Raw genomic sequence first — 16,689 nt, 5'->3', positions numbered from 1 at the left:
AATAAAAAATGGCATGAATTCCACAATTTCAACAATAAAAGAATATATACAAATGAAGGGCACCATCTGATTTGTTTTGACTCTGTGACTCCACCCAAATCTCACCTTGAATTGTAATCCCGATGATCCCCATGAGTCAAGGGTGGGACCAGGTGGAGGTAATTGGATCATGGGGGTGGTTTCCCCCCATGCTGTTCTCATGATGAATGAGTCTTATGAGATCTGATGGTTTTATAAGCATCTGGCATTTCCACTGCTGCACTCACTCTGTCCTGCCACCCTTTTAGAAGGTGTCTGCTTCTCCTTTGCTTTCCCCCATGACTGTAAGTTTCTGAGGCCTCACCAGCAATGCAGAACTGCGAGTCAATTAAACCTCTTTCCTTTATAAATTACACAGTCTCGGGTATTTCTTCATAGTGTCAGAAGAGATGAATACACTGTCTATAAATTGAAAATAGTTTTTTAAGGATGAAGAATCTACAGTGATTTCACATAGAATCATATTATTTTCATTGATAATCACATTATATTACTAACAATGGCCAAAATGTATTGAGTGATTACTTTATTGAGTGCTTTACTTATATCTTTTAACTTAATTCTCTTTAGGAAAATAGTATCATAAGTCACACTTTGTAAAGAAACTGAGGATAAAAGAGGTTAAGCAAATTCCTGAGAGACAATTCTAAGAGGTTTTCCCCAGAGTTCAAGTTCCTAACTAAGGAATAATAATGATGATAATAACAATAGCTAACAATTAAGTGGCATTTAATATATGCCAGGCAGTGTTCTAAGTGCTTTATGTTTATTAACTCATTTAATCCTCAGATCAATCCTATGATGTAGGTAGTAATATGATTCCTTTGCGTGGGTAAGAAAACCATAGCCCAGAACCAGGGACCCCAGCCGGGGTGTGGCTGAATCAGAGTAAGAACTCAGACTGTCTGCCTCCAAAGTCTGTACTTTCATCTGCTCACTGCTCTAGTTCCAGGACTTAGCAGAAATAGCAAGGGAGGAATGAAGAAATACATTTTAAAGAAAAAAATCAAAGAACTTGTGATAACTCCAAAACAACTCCAAAAATTCCTGCCTGAAGGAGTAGGATGAAAGTAGCTTTATTGACTAACAAAGAAAGTTAATTTGAACATGTTAAATTTTAGGTAACTTTGAAATATGCTGAGTGAAAATTCCAGCTGGGTACTGGGTAGCAAGGGGATGTTGTATGCAATATAAAATGACCCAATACATGGATTTGAGACCAATAATGTGAGAGGTGATAATTTCTAACTCTCAATATGAATTAATGTTTTGAGAGATATTTAGATGGAAGAACGGTCTTTGAGAAAGTTGATAGAAAAAAGTGAAGAGATGGACAATAATGTGAAAATTACATACGGCAGAGTCATGAAAAGAAGATAACTCTGCCGCAGGAAGTCAAGAGGAAGGAAGCTAAAGGAAGCCTTGGAATTGGTTCCCAGAGGTCCTTCATGACTGTGGAGGGAGGGTGGGCCTGCAGCCAAAGGCTGAGGAATCAGAAAGGGTCAGAAAGGGGAGCACGTTATTCTTTAGGAAGTTTGTCATCCAAGGGAAGGAAACAGTAGAGCAACTGGAGGGAAAATTAGATTAAGTGGGAGTTTCTTTCACAGCAGTTAGTTGTCTGTGCAAGAACCATGGCAGTCTGGAAAGATTATTTACCCTATTGTCTCCCACAGTTTATTTATTTACCTATTGTTTCACAAGATCATGGCAGTCTGGAAAGATCTGGGGGCCCTGGTTCTGAGCTATGGTTTCCTTACCTGTGAAAAGGAATCAGAGTAGTACCTACATCATAGGATTGATCTGAGGATTAAATGAGTTAGTAAATATAAAGCACTTGGAACAGTGCCTGGCATATATTAAGTGCCACTTAATTGTTAGCTATTTTTATTACCATCATTATTATTCCTTAGTTAGGAACTTGAACTCTGGGGAAAACCTCTTAGAATTGTTTCTCAGTCAGGAAAGATCAGGGGTGTCTGAAGATGCTGGAGAAAGAAGAACCTCTTGAAACAGTGCTGGGAAGGACCACAAGGAGGAGTTTCATTTTCTAAAAGGGAGATGTCGTATATGTGGCCCTTGGAGGTAAGCAAGGATGAGTGTAGGTTGGAATTGAAGTAAACAAACATGCAATGTTGTTTATTTACCTATTGTCTCACACAGTTTACCCTTTTATAATTTGTTCTATGCTGCCAGTGCTGTGACTCTCCAAATTTGATTTCCCGTCTCCCTTGACATCTGGCTTTTCTAATGGTTCTGCCAATGAGAGGTGCTGGAGGGATTTGAAAACAGTGGAGGGAAGAAGGGACTTTCTTTCCAATTCCCACTAGTGTCACTCCATGTCACACGGTTGGATCAGCTGTTTTAGGCCCTCTTGGCACCAGCATTGCCTTACTCTCACAGGGACCAGCCACAGCTGGGCCACACTCTCTTGGAAGTGTAAGTATGAGCTTTGCCTTCTGAGCAGCCACTGGGCTATACCCTTTCCTCTGAGGTTTTAGTTCTGGTAACTGTACCACCTCTTTTTAGTCCTCCCTCAGGAGCTTAATGTTCTTAATGTTTTGGGTGACCTCAATTTGCCCTTTGTAATTTTTTCACCTTCCAACACATCAATAACCAACTTTCTGTATTAAATCGCCTTTGTTTGAAAGAATTTTCTCTTTCCTAACTGGACACGTTGATATAGTTCTTGGCCCAGCAGTGGTTCCAGAAGCAGACCCTCAAGTAAACATGTGTTTACACAGATTTAGTTTCTATCTTTTTTCTTATTCTTTCTTTTTCTGTGTTTTGTTTTTTTTTTCCATATCTGAGTTGATGTCTTTGTAATGATTATAATTTGCGAATATAGAAAGCACTGGAGTGAGTTAGTTTAAGGGATGTGGAAAGAAAGGAAAAGATCCAGAATAGTCAACCAAGGGGAAGCCAGTGGAGCTAACTAATGGGCCCCAGTTGCTCTCTTCTGTTATAGACTTGACATAGCTCTGCTCTGCAATTTTCTACACACCCTGCATTGGCTTTCAAGTAGAAGTTTTCCAGAGCACTTCCAAGGTGTTTGAAACGTAGTACCTTTAGAATTCTTATAAAGTATAGTCACTGAAAATGTTATCCCCAGCCATATATACTTATTTGTACAATGCTATGAAATTTGTTCTATGATTTCTATTCATTTTGTATTTTGTGAATTTTGGAATGTAAGCAACTCTTTTTTTTTGCACTAATATAGTCTTAATTTTAATTTTTGTGGCTACCCAGTAGGTGTATATACTTATGGGGTACATGAGATATTTTGGTATAGGTATGCAATGCATAAAAATCACATTGTGGAAAAGTGAGTATCCATCTCCGTAACTATTTATCCTCTGTGTACAATCTAATTATACTCTTTTAGTTATTTTAAAGTGCATAATTATTATTGATTATAGTCCCCCTGCTGTGCTGTCAAATACCAGGTCTTATTTATTCTAACTTTTTTTTTTTACTCATTAACCATCCGCACCTTCCTCCATCCCTCTCACTACCCTTGCTGGCTTCTGGTAACCATCCCTCTATTCTCTCTCTCCACAAGTTCAATTGTTTTGATTTTCAGATCCCACAAATAAGTGAGAACATGTGATGTTTGTCTTTCTCTGCCTGGCTTATTTCATTTAACATAATGACCTCCAGTTCCATCCATGTTGCTGCAAGTGACAGGATCTCATTCTTTTTCATGGAAGAATAGTACTCCATTGTGTATAAGTAGCACATTTTCTTTATCCATTCATCTGTTGATAGATACTTGGGTTCCTTCCAAATTTTCGCTGTTGTGAACAGTGCTGCAATAAACATGGGAATGCAGATATCTCTTTAGTACCCTGATTTTCTTCTTTGGGGCATATACCCAGAAGTGATATTGCAGGATAACACAATACCTCCATTTTTAGCTTTTTGAGGAACCTCCAAAATGTTCTCCATAGTGGTTGTACTGGTTTCCATTCCTACCAACAGTGTATGAGGTTTCCCTTTTCTCTACATCCTCACCAGCATTTGTTATTGCCTGACTTTTGGATAAAAGACATTTTAGGCTGGGTGCAGTGCTCACACCTGTAATCCCAGCACTTTGGGAAGCCAAGGCAGGCAGACCATGAGGTCAGGAGATTGAGACCATCCTGGCCAACATGGTGAAACCCCATCTCTACTAACATACAAAAAATTAGCTGGGCATGGTGGTGCATGCCTGTAGTCCCACCTACTTGGGAGGCTGAGGTTGGGGAATCACTTGAACCCAAGAGGTGGAGGTTTCAGTGAGCTGAGACCATGCCACTGCATTCTGGCCTGGCAACAGAGCAAGACTCCATCTCAGGAAAAAACAAGCCAATTTAATGGGGCTAGGATGATATCTCATTGTAGTTTTGATTTGGATTTCTCTGATGATCAATGATCATCATCATATGCATGCTTGCCATTTGTTTGTCTTTTTATGAGAAATGTCTATTCAAATATTTTGCCCATTTTAAAGTTGAATTATTAGATTTTTTTCCCTATAGAGTTGTTTGAGCTCCTTATATATTCTGGTTATTAATTCTTTATCAAATGGGTTTTTTTCAAATATTTTCTTCCATTCTGTGAGTTGTCTCTTCACTTTGTTCATTGTTTCCTTTGCTATGCTGAAGTTTTTTTTAACATGATGTGATCCCATTTGTCCATTTTTGATTTGTTTGCCTGTGCTTGTGAGGTATTATTCAAGAAATTTTTGCCCAGACCAACGTCTTGGAGGGCTTCCCCAATGTTTTCTTGTAGTAGTTTCATAATTTGAAGCTTAGATTTTAAGCCTTTAATTCATTTTGATTTGATTTTTGTATACAGTGAGAGATAGGGGTCAAGTTTCATTCTTCTGCTTATGAATATTCAATTCTCCCAGCACCATTTATTGAAAAGACTTTTTTTTCTTCAGTGTATGTTCTTGGTGGTTTTGTTGAAAATGAGTTTACTGTAGGTATGAAGATTTGTTTCTGGGTTCTCTATGCTGTTTTATTGGTCTATGTGTCTGTTTTTATGGTAGTGTCATGCTGTTTTGGTTACTATAGCTTTGTAGTATATTTTGAAATCAGATCATGTGATTCTTACAGCTTTATTCTTTTTTCTCAGGACAGTTTTGGCCATTCTGAATCTTTTGTGATTCTATTTAATTTTAGGATTGTTTTTTCTATTTCTGTGAAGGATATCATTGGTATATTGATAGGGATTGCATTGATTCTGTAGATTGCTTTGTGTAGCATGGACATTTTAATAATGTTGATTCTTCCAATCCGTGAACATGGAATATCTTTCCATTTCTTTGTGTCCTCTTCCATTTTTTTACATTGACATTTTATAGTTTTCATTGTGAAGATTTTTGACTTCTCTGATGAATACCTAAGTATTTAATTTTATTTGTTGTGGCTGTAAATGGAATTACTTTTTTGATTTCCTTTTCAGATTGTTCACTGTTGATATATAGAAATGTTACTGATTTTTGTACATTGATTCTGTATCCTAAAACTACCGAATTTGTTTATCAGTTTGAGTAGTTTTTTGGTGGAGTCTTTCGGTTTTCTCAAATATAAGATTATATCATCTGCCAACAGGATAATTGACTTCTTTTTTAGTTTGGATTCCCATTATTTCTTTCTCTTTCTTTCTCTTGCCTGATTGCTCTAGCTAAGAATTCCAGTATTATGTTGGATAACAGTGGTGAAAGTGAGCATCCTTGTCATGTTTCAGATTTAAGAGGAAAAGTTTTCAGTTTTTCCCCATAAGGTATAAAACCAGCTGTGGGTCTGTCATATATGGTTTTTATTATGTTGAGATACACTCTTTTTATGCCCTGTTTTCTGAGTTTTTTTTTTTTAATCATGAAAGATGTTGATCTTTATCAAAAGGGTTTTCAGCATCCATTTAAATGATCATATGTTTTTTTTCCCTCATTCTGTTGATATGATGTATCACATCGACTGATTTGCATATGCTGAACCATTCTTGCATTCCTGGAATAAATCCCACTTGGTCATGATGAATGATCTTTGTAATATATTTTTGAATTTCGCTTGCTAGTATTTTCTTGACGATTTTTGCATCAATATTCATCAGAGATGTTAGCTTATAATTTTTAATTATTTATTTTAATATGCCTTTGTCTGGTTTTGGTATTAGAGTAATACTAGCCTCATAGAATCAGTTTGGAAGTATTTCCTCCTCCTCTGTGTTTTGGAACAATTTGAGTAGGATTAGTATTAGTTCTTTAAATGTTTGGTAGAGTTTAGCAGTGAAGCCATTGGGTCCCAGACTCTTCTTTGCTGGGAGATCTTTTATTATGGTTTCAATCTCATTACTTTTTATTGACCTGTTCAGGTTTTGGATTTCTTCATGGTTCAATTTTGGCATGTTGTCTGTTGCTAAGAATTTATCCATTCCTTCTATATTTTCCAGTTTATCAACATATGGTACCTAATAATGATCCTTTGAATTTCTGTTGTATCAGTTGTAATGTGTTGGGAACAGGCCCCCAAATCTGGCCATAAACTGGTCCCTAAACTGGCCATAAACAAAATCTCTGCAGCACTGTGACATGTTCATGATGGCCATGATGCCCATGCTGAAGGTTGTGGGTTTACCAAAATAAAAGCAAGGAACACCTGGCCCACGCAGGGCAGAAAACTGCTTAAAGGTGTTCCTAAACCACAAACAACAGCATGAGCGATCTGTGACTTAAGGATATGCTCCTGCTGCAGATAACTAGCCAGAGCCCTCCCTTTGTTTCCCATAAGGAATACTTTTAGTTAATCTATAATCTATAGAAATAATGCTTATCACTGGCTTGCTGTTAATAAATATGTGGATCAAACTCTGTTTGGGGCTTTCAGGTCTGAAGGCTGTGAGTCCCCTGATTTCCCACTCCACATGCTATATTTGTGTGTGTGTCTTTAATTCCTCTAGCACTGCTGTGTTAAGGTCTCCACAACCAAGCTGGTCTTGGCAGTAATGTCCTTTTTTTCATCTCTGATTTTATTTATGTGGGTATTCTTTCGCTTTTTCTTAGTCTGGCTAAAGATTTGTCAATTTCGTTTACCTTTTCAAAAAATCAACTTTTTGCTTCATTGATCTTATGTATTGTTTTCTTCATTTAAAACTCTTATGCTTTGATCTTTATTATTTATTTTCTTCTACTAATTTTGGGTTTGTCTTGCTCTTGCTTGTATAGTTCTTTAAGATGCATCATTAGGTTATTTATTTGAAGTTTTTCTTCTACTTCTTTCACTGTATTCCATAGATTTTGGTATGTTGTGTTTCTATTATCATTTGTTTCAAGAAATTTTTCAATTTCCTTCTTAATTTCTTTATTGACATACTGGTCATTCAGGAGCATATTATTTAATTTCCATATATTTGTATAGTTTTTAAAATTTCTCTTGCTATTGATTTCCAGTTTTATTTCATTGTTGCAGAGAAGATGCTTAATATTATTTTAATTTTTTGAAAGTTTTTATTTGTTTTGTGACCTAACATATGGTCTACCCTTGAGAATGATCCATGTGCTAAAGAGAAAAATGTATATTGTGCAGCCATTGAATAAAATGTTATGTAACTATCTATTAGGTTCATTTGTTCTATTGTGCAGAATAAGTCTGATGTTCCTTTGTTGGTTTTCTGTCTGTGAGTTTTGTCCAATGCTGAAAGTGGGGTGTTAGAGTCTCCAGCTACTAATGTATTGGGGTCTATCTCTTTGGTTCCATATATTTGCTTTATATATCTGGTTGCTCCAGTGTTGGGTGCATATATATTTACAATTGTTATACCCTCTTGCTGAATTGACCCCTTTGTCAATATATGATGACCTTTTCTGTCTCTTCTTACAGTTTTTGTCTTGAAATCTATTTTGTCTCATAAGTATAGCTACTGATGCTCTTCTTCGGTTTCCACTTGCATAGGATATCTTTTTCCATCTCATTATTTTCTGTCTTTGTGGATATTTCTAGGGAAAGTGTGTTTTTTGTAGGCAATAGGTCATTGAGTCTTGTTTCTTTCATCCATTCAGCCACTCTATGTCTTTTCATTGGAGAGTTTGTTCTACTCACATTCAATGTTATTATTGATAAGTAAGGGCTTCCTTCACCATTTTGTTATTTGTTTTCTGGTCTTTCTTTCTGTCTTCCTTTTAGTTAAGGTGTTTTTTCCTGGTGGTATGCTTTAATTTTTTACTTTTTATTTTTGATGTACCATTGTGTGTTTTTTTAATTCAAAGTCACCATGAGACTTGCAAATACTATCTTATAATGCTTTTTTCTTTTTGAGGACAGAGTCTTGTTCTGTTGCCCAGGTGGGAGTGCAGCGGTGTGATCTCGGCTCACTGCAAATTCTGCCACTTGGGTTCAAGTGATTCTCCTGCCTCAGCCTCCCAAATAGCTGGGATTACAGGTGCATGCCACCACGTCTGGCTAATTTTTGTATTTTTAGTAGAGACGGGGTTTCAGCATCTTGGCCAGGCTGGTCTTGAACTCCTGACCTCACGATCCACCTTTCTTGGCCTCCCAAAGTGCTGGATTACAGGCATGAGCCACTGCACCCGGCCTTATAACCCTTTATTTTAAACTAATGACAACGTAACACTGATGCATAAACAAATAAACATGCAAAAATACTAATAGAAACTCTACACTTTAATTTTGTCCCAAACTTTTCAATTTTTCATGTTTCTCTTTATGTCTTTCTTGTACTATGTCTTGAAAATGTGTTGAAGTTATTATTTTTGATAGGCTTATCATTTAGTCTTTCTACTTATGTCAAGAGTTTATATGCCACAATTACAGTGTTATGTTATTCTGTGTTTTTCTGTGTGCTTACTATTATCAGTGAGTTCTGTACTTTCAGATGATTTCTTCTTGCTTGTTAACACCCTTTTCTTTCAGATTTAAAAACTTCCTTTAGTATTTCTTGTAGGACAGGTCTGGCCTACATGATGAAATCCCTCAGCTTTTGTTGTCTGGGAAGGTCTTTATTTCTCGTTCCTGCTTAAGGAATATTTTTGTTGGATATATTATTCTAGGGTAAAAGTTTTTTTCTTCAGCACTTTAAATGTGTCATACCACTCTCTCCTGTTTGCACTGAAAAGTCTGCTGCCAAACGTATTTGAGCAATATTGTACGCTATTTGTTTCTTTTTTCTCACTGCTTTTGGATTCTTTCTTTATCCTTGACCTTTGGGAGTTTGATTATTAAATGCCTTGAGGTAGTCTTGTGTTAAATCTGTTTGACGTTCTATAACCTTCTTGTATTTCAATATTGACTTATGCCAATATATCCTGTGTGCTATACATCTGGGGCACACCTGCTCTGTTGGTTTCCTGTTACTGCTCTAACAAATTGTTACAAACTATGTGGCTTAAAACAATGGAAGTTTATTCTCTCACAGTTCTGGAGGCCAGAAGTCTGAAATCAGTATCAAGGGCTGACATCAAGATGTTGGCAGGGCAGCACTCCTTCTAGAGGCTCTGGGAGAGTGCCTGTCCCTTGCCTCTTTCAGATCCTATGGCTGCTGGCATTCCTTGGCTTGTGGCCACATTTCTCCAGCCCTATCTTCTTCCTTTATCCCTTTTCCTCTTTGTCCTCCTATTGCCTTTGGAAACTTGCAACATATATATCGTTAGTAATATGAAATTTTATAATGATCTGCTTTAAGTGTGTCTATTTTTGTCCATTTCATTGGCATTCCATGATTTAAGAAAACTGTCTTTTTTCAGTTCTAAAAAATTTACTTAAGTTGTCATATTAATGATCTTCCCTCCCTTCCCCTCCCACCCTACTTTATTTATTCATTGATTTTGGAACTTCTACTACTTAGATATTGAATGTCTTGATTTGCTACTTTTAATTTTCTTGCTTTTCCCCTTCTCTTTTTTACGTCTCTTGCATTTTGCTCTACTTTCTGGGAAATTTCCTGAATTTTTCTTCCAACATTTCTGTTGAGTTTTTAATTTATGCTATAATTCTTATCATAGTGAATAGCTTATCTTTGTTGTCTGCATTTTACATGAAATAACCTGCTGTTTTGTTTCATGAAAATACATCTTCTTGCTTCTCTGAATGCATATATATGTGTATAGTCTATAGGTAACATATACAAAGACTATATGTTTATATATAAACTGTATTCACATATATAAAATTTTCATATTATATTTGAAATGTGTTAGATTGTTATCTAACACATTTCATATTGTTAGATGGTGATAGGGTTTGGCTGTGTCCCTATCATCTCATCTTGAATTTTAGCTTTCATAATTTTCATATGTTGTGGAAGGGACCTAGTAGGAGATAACTGAATCATGGGAGCAGTTTCCCCCATACTGTTCTCCTGGTAGTGAATAAGTCTCTTGAGATCTGATGGTTTTATAAGGGGTTTCCCCTTTCACTTGGCTTTCATTTCTCTCTTGCCTGCTGCCTTGTGAGACGTGCCTTTCTCCTACTTGCCTTCCGCCATGATTGTGAGGCCTCCCAGACAGGTGGAACTGTGAGTCCATTAAACCTCTTTTTCTGAACTGTGAAACCTCTTTTTCTGAACTGTGATAAGTTACCCAGTCTCAGGTATGTCTTTATTAGTAGTGTGAGAGCTGACTAATACAGGTGGTCATCTAAGACTGCTTTAGACATTCTGAGCACATAAATGGTGTTTATCCACTGCTAGATACATTTTAGGGCATCTGGGAGGTTTACGTGGAGAATCCACAATGTCAGAATATTTAGGTCCTTTATGTTTGGAATTTCCCACAGAAGAGACAATATTTGCCTACCTTCCAGAATTCTGGGAACAGGATTGTTGGGGGGTGGGGTGCAAAGATTCCTAAAGAGAACCTATAAATGCAATATGAGATAGAAGCCAAGGAACAAACCACTTGGAGGGAATGGCAAAAATTTATGACTATTCAGGCTAACCCAGAAAGCCTGATTATTTTAATCTTTTAAATATATAAACCAGAATACTTTAAACTCTACAATAACATGATTATCAGTTAAAGAAAACAATCTGTCAAATAATTCACATGTGTTTTTAGGTTTGTTTCCAACTATTCAGCTTCTTTGAATTGCCATCTGTTTTAGATAATCAGGCTCTCTCCCAGAGACTCTAGAGGGGGTGCTGCCTTTTTAGCACCTTGATTTCACCTTTTTTAGTTTCTGACAGAGTTTCGCTCTTGTTGCCCAGGCTGGAGTGCAATGGCGCAATCTCGGCTCACTGCAACCTCCGCCTCCCGGGTTCAAGCGATTCTCCTGTTTCAGCCTCCGAGTAGCTGGGATTACAGGCACATGCCACTACATCCCGCTAATGTTTGTAGTTTTAGTAGAGAAGGGGTTTCATCATATTGGTCAGGCTGGTCTCAAACTTCTGACTTCAGGTGATCCACCCCCCTTGGCCTCTCAAAGTGCTGGGTTTACAAGCGTGAGCTACTGCACCAGCTGATTTCACCCTCTTAATGGTGAAGTAAGAAAGTAACATTTCTATATCTGTTTCTAATGTGCATCTTGTATAGAGTCCCTAAAAAACTTATCAAGGTTTTAGAGACAGCTATTAATAGTTTATTTTATTTTGAAAATATTGCCCAAGGCTTTCTTTTTAATGGAAACAAGAATGACTGTAACTAAGTTATATTACAATTACACGTGAATGTTGGGAATTTAAATATTTAGTTTTCTTTACATTTTACATTAATATATTCTAATATACAATGTTTATTGGGACAAATTATAAACAAACCCACAAGCAAACCAGTACTGTAGCTAAAAAGTTAATTTTATCCCAACACTTTGGGAAGCTGAGGTGGGCAGATCACTTGAGGTCTGGAGTTCGAGACCGGCCTGGCCAACATGGAGAAACCCCGTCTGTACTGAAAACACAAAAAATAGCCAGGTGTGGTGGTGTGTGCCTGTAATCCTAGCAACTCAGGAGGCTGAGGTAGGAGAATTGCTTGAACCTAGGAGGCAGAGGTTGCAGTGAGCCAAGATCATACCACCACACTTCAGCCTGGGCAATACAGTGAGACTCCATCTCAAAAAGACAAACACAAAATCCCCCCAAAACCCAAAAAGTTGGGCTAAATAATTTCAGAAATAAAATGAAAAATACTATCATGGCTTCAACAATAGACTAAGTTAAGCAGAAGAAAGAATTTCTGAACTTGAAGCCAAGTCTTTAGAAATAATACAGTCAGACAAAATAAGTAAATAAATAAGAAAGAATGAAGCAGTTGTAAACCAAGAGCATCTGAGACAAGTCTTAATCAATTTAGAAAGCTTATTTTGCTAAGGTTAAGGACATGCCCATGACACAGCCTCAGGAGGCCCTCATGACATGTGCCCAAGGTGGTCAGGGCACAGCTTGGTTTTATACATTTTAGGGAGACATGAGACATCAATCAGTATATGTAAGATGTACATTGGTTCGGTCGGGAAAGGCAGGACAACTTGAAGCAGGGAGGCCGCTTCCAGGTCATAAGTAGATAAAAGACAAACAGATGCATTATTTTGAGTTTCTGATTAGTCTTTTACTAAATACACAATTTACAGGCATAGTCACTTACGCTTTAGTCTGGCTTAGTGAAACAACAGGGCAAAGGAAGCAATCAGATAGGCATTTGTCTCACATGAGGAGAAGGATGACTTTGAGTTCTGTCTGTCCTTTGTTTGCAAGGAATTTCCCCATGGGCAAATTGTGAGGGAGGTATGTAGCTTTTTTTTTTTTTTAAATTGTAACTGTCTTATTTAGGAGTAGAATGAAAGGTAGGTTTGCCCTTGCAGTTCCCAGATTGACTTTTCCTTCTGGCTTAGGGATTTTAGGGTCCCAAGATTTATTTTTCTTTCACAAAGCCTACAGGACTTATGGGACACCATTAAGTAGCTTTAATGAAATATATGAATCTGAGAGTTGCATAAGTAGAAGAAATGGGAAGAGGCGCAGTGAACATATTTAAGAAAATAACAGTTGAAAACTTCCCATGTCTTCAGAGAGATATGGATATCTAAATCCACGTTATCTAGGATATCTAGCTCTCAAAGCCTCCAAATATACTTAACACAAAAAGCTCCTCTCCAAGGCCTATTAGGCTCTTACTATCAAAAGGCAAAGACAAAGAAAGGATTTTAAAAATAGAGAAAAGCCTTAAGTCACATATAAGGAAATCTCTATTAGACTAACAACAGTTTTCTCAGCAGAAAACTTGCACACCAGGAGAGAATGGGACAACATATTCAAGTTGCTGAAAAAAACTCTTGCTGGCCAAGAATACTACCCCCAGAAAAGCTATTCTTTAAAAATGAAGGCTAAATAAAGTCTTTCCCTGACAAGAAAAAACAGGAAATGTATCACCACTTGACTGATCTTACAAGAAATACTTCAGGGAATCCCACATCTGGAAGTGAAAGGATAAGAAAACAGATGAGAATATAAAACTCACTGATAGAATGGGTACACCAATGAGCAAGAGAAAGTCATCTAACTTATCACTACAGAAATGCATCCAACCAAGAAGATATACAATGCTAGAGGAAGAAAGAAAGGATGCACAAAACAATAAGAAAACAATTAACAAATTGAGAGGAGTAAGACCTCAGCTACCAATAGTAACCTTGAGTATAAATGGGTTAAATTCCCCAATTAAAAGATATAAAATGGCTTAAAAAACCATTTGGATTTAAAAAAAGGATGGATTTTTTGAAATGAATGGATTAATAAAACAACACCTAGCTATATGCTTCCTATAAAAAACTCACTTCACCTTTAAAAACACACATAGATTTAAAGTTAAGGGTGGAAAAAGATATTCCATGCAAAGGAAAACCAAAAATGATCAGTAGCTAAACTTACATCAGATAAAATAGACTTTAAGCTAAAAAAACCTCCTGTCATTTGTGGCATTATGGAGGAGTTTGGAGAATATTATATGAAGTGAAATAAGCCAGATACAGAAATATAAATACTGCATATTCTCACTCATTTTTGGAAGCTAAATAAGTTGACCTTATAAAAATAGAGAGCAGAATGCTCACTAGAGGTTGGTAAGGGTTGGGGAAAATGAGGGATAGGGAGAGGTTGATTAATGGATACAAAATTACAGATACATAGGAGGAATAAGTTCTACTGTTCTGTATCACTGCAGGGTTATAAAGTTCATTAAACACTCTCATATCAGTACTTAATAGAAGTACTGAATTCTATCAAGTGAATTCAACACCATGAGAATGAATTCGACACTCTCTTATCTCACACCATGAGAGTGAAGGAAAACCTAGGTAGTACCATTCAGGACATAGGCATGGGCAAAGACTTCATGTCTAAAACACCAAAAGCAACGGCAGCAAAAGCCAAAATTGACAAATGGGATCTCATTAAACTAAAGAGCTTCTGCACAGCAGAAGAAACTACCATCAGAGTAAACAGGCAACCTACAGAATGGGAGAAAATTTTTGCAATCTACTCATCTGACAAAGGGCTAATATCCAGAACCTACAAAGAACTCAAACAAATTTACAAGAAAAAAACAAACAACCCCATCAAAAAGTGGGCAAAGGATATGAACAGACATTTCTCAAAAGAAGACATTCATACAGCCAACAGACACATGAAAAAATGCTCATCATCACTGGCCATCAGAGAAATGCAAATCAAAACCACAATGAGATACCATCTCACACCAGTTAGAATGGCGATCATTAAAAAGTCAGGAAACAACAGGTGCTGGAGAGGATGTGGAGAAATAGGAACACTTTTACACTGTTGGTGGGATTGTAAACTAGTTCAACCATTATGGAAAACAGTATGGCGATTCCTCAAGGATCTAGAACTTGATGTACCATATGACCCAGCCATCCCATTACTGGGGATATACCCAAAGGATTATAAATTATGCTGCTATAAAGACACATGCACATGTATGTTTATTGCAGCACTATTCACAATAGCAAAGACTTGGAATCAACCCAAATGTCCATCAGTGACAGATTGGATTAAGAAAATGTGGCACATATACACCATGGAATACTATGCAGCCATCAAAAAGGATGAGTTTGTGTCCTTTGTAGGGACATGGATGCAGCTGGAAACCATCATTCTTAGCAAACTATCACAAGAACAGAAAACCAAACACCGCATGTTCTCACTCATAGGTGGGAACTGAACAATGAGATCACTTGGACTCAGGAAGGGGAACATCACACACCGGGGCCTATCATGGGGGGGGGGAGGGACTGCATTGGGAGTTATACCTGATGTAAATGACGAGTTGATGGGTGCAGCACACCAACATGGCACAAGTATACATATGTAACAAACCTGCACGTTATGCACATGTACCCTACAACTTAAAGTATAATAATAATAAATAAATTAAAAAAAAAAAAAGAGAGTGAATTCAGCATTCTCGTATCTTCTGTCAGTACTTGATAGAAGAAGTAGAAAGAAAATTAGTGAGGATATACTAGACCTGAATAATACAACATTACCAACCAACTTGAGCTAATTGACATTAACTGAAGATTATATCCAATGATGAAATGGTATATATTCTTTTCAAATGACTTGGAAACTTCGTCAAGATGTACCCAGTTCTACAAAATCACACTCAAAATGTCTGAAATGGTTAATATTTAAGTATTATTTATTTATCAAATATAGACTTCATTCACTCTAATTCTGCTAAGAGTAATTTTTATGATTCTATCAAATCAAATCAATTACACTGATCTTTTCTCTTTCTAATCTTACACTAGCTTGTATGATCCACAAAGTAGCAAAAGTTGTTATTCTCTATTACTCTTTTAATTGCTACAATATTTCTTAAATAGGTCACTAACATCAGAGCTATTTGTTAAAAATTAACATAAAGTTCTAACTCTTGAAAGTTTGAATTTTTCTTTTTCTGAAGAAGATTTTTGCAGCTGATTAAATCTGGGTTTATCGAGGGTGCCTATGTGCCCCAATTCTGGTTCACACATAGGTATAAGTAAAGTGATCATATAATTAATTGTTGGATCCAGAACACTTTTGAGAGTGAAAGGTAAGCCATTAATAATTACTTTGTAATTATATTCTCAGCAAACCAAGACATATCATTATCCATCCATAACTGTTCAAGCTGGAGCATGGGTTTTACGTGGTATATAAGCTTATCAATCATAGAAATACCACTCAGTTTTTCAGGGGACTAACTAACATGATAAGCAAAAATCAATATCCCTACTACTGTGAACAGAAAATGTGTACATTCACAGAGTGACAATTTTGGGGAGACTAGCAGAAACAGAATTTCTTGGCTCTAGAAGTCAAACGTTTTATTGCTAGGAGACAGTAGAGCACTCAGATCCTATACACCATTATACTACATTACTAAAGGCTTTGATTTCAACTCAACTCCTTCCCCACCATTGTAAACAAACAAACAAAAGTGCCAATCCTGACCAATATTTATCTTAGAAGCGGATTAGGAGGGAGTAATTTAAGCATTTTATGACCACAGTACATGAACATTTAGAACTCTTTTCCTTTCTCTACATCTCCCATAGTAAAAGATCATGAAACAATGCCCACAACGCTATCTCAGGGAAATCCTGAAGGCCTACCTTGAGCCCTAAATATCTCTTTTGGTCTTTGACATAA

Source organism: Macaca thibetana, chromosome 5 (assembly GCF_024542745.1).
Source record: "Macaca thibetana thibetana isolate TM-01 chromosome 5, ASM2454274v1, whole genome shotgun sequence".
In the NCBI taxonomy this organism is placed as follows: Eukaryota; Metazoa; Chordata; class Mammalia; order Primates; family Cercopithecidae; genus Macaca; species Macaca thibetana.
The sequence above is the reverse complement of the archived record's forward strand: the minus strand, read 5'-3'. Positions refer to the sequence as shown.